The following is a 956-nucleotide window of genomic DNA, read 5'->3' as shown; positions in this document are numbered from 1 at the left end:
TTGGACAAATCTCCTTAGTCCAGAAAACATTCTTGGAGGGGTCAAGACCAACACCAGACAGGCTGTCTCCCACAATTATGGCATTTACATCCCACACTGTTCTTGAGTATTTTTAAAAAACATTTATTAATTTTTGGCTGTGCTGGGTCTTCACTGCTGCACGGGCTTTTCTCTGGTTGTGGCTCGTGGGCTTCTCACTGCAGTGTCTTCTCTTGTTGCAGAGTACAGGCCCTAGAGTACTAGGACTTCAGTAGTTATGGGCTCAGCAGTTATGGTTCCCAGGTTCTAGAGCACAGGCTCAGTAGTTGTGGGATCTTACTTGACCAGGGATTGAACCCTTGTCTCCTGCATTAGTAGGTGGATTCTATACCACTGAGCCACCAGGGAAGCCCTAAAATAACTATTTAGCTCTGCCGGGTCTTAGTTGGGCCATGCAGGATCCTCAATCTTTGTTGTAGCATTCGGGGTTTAGTTCCCTGACCAGTGGTTGAACCCTGGCCCCCTGCATCGGGAGTGTGGCGTTTTAGCCACCGGACCACTAGGGAAGTCCCCCTCTTAAGAGTATTTGAGGCCATATAATTTGGGGGAAAACTCAGGATCTCTGCCCATTTTTGCCTGTATATTCCTGTCTCAGTTCTCCAAATCAAGTCCACCTCTGATCCAGCCACGAACCTCCACAGGATTAAAAGACTGAATTGAGATAGGGGATCCCCTCCATCTGATCTTTTATTACTTTACAGTGCTTGGAGTTTCACAAGGTGGCGCTAGTGGTAAAGAATCAGTCTGCCAATGCAGGAAATCTAAGAGTTGAGGGTTCAATCCCTGGGGTTGGGAAGATCTCCTGGAGAAGGAAATGGCACCCCACTCCAGTATTCATGCCTGGAAAATTCATGGACAGAGGACCCTGGGAGGCTACAGTCACAAAGAGTCAGACATAACCGAACATCTGAGCACAC

The sequence above is a fragment of the Bison bison genome, unplaced genomic scaffold, assembly GCF_000754665.1.
Source record: "Bison bison bison isolate TAMUID 2011002044 unplaced genomic scaffold, Bison_UMD1.0 scf7180017861046, whole genome shotgun sequence".
NCBI lineage: Eukaryota > Metazoa > Chordata > Mammalia > Artiodactyla > Bovidae > Bison > Bison bison.
Note: the sequence above shows the minus strand (reverse complement) of the source record.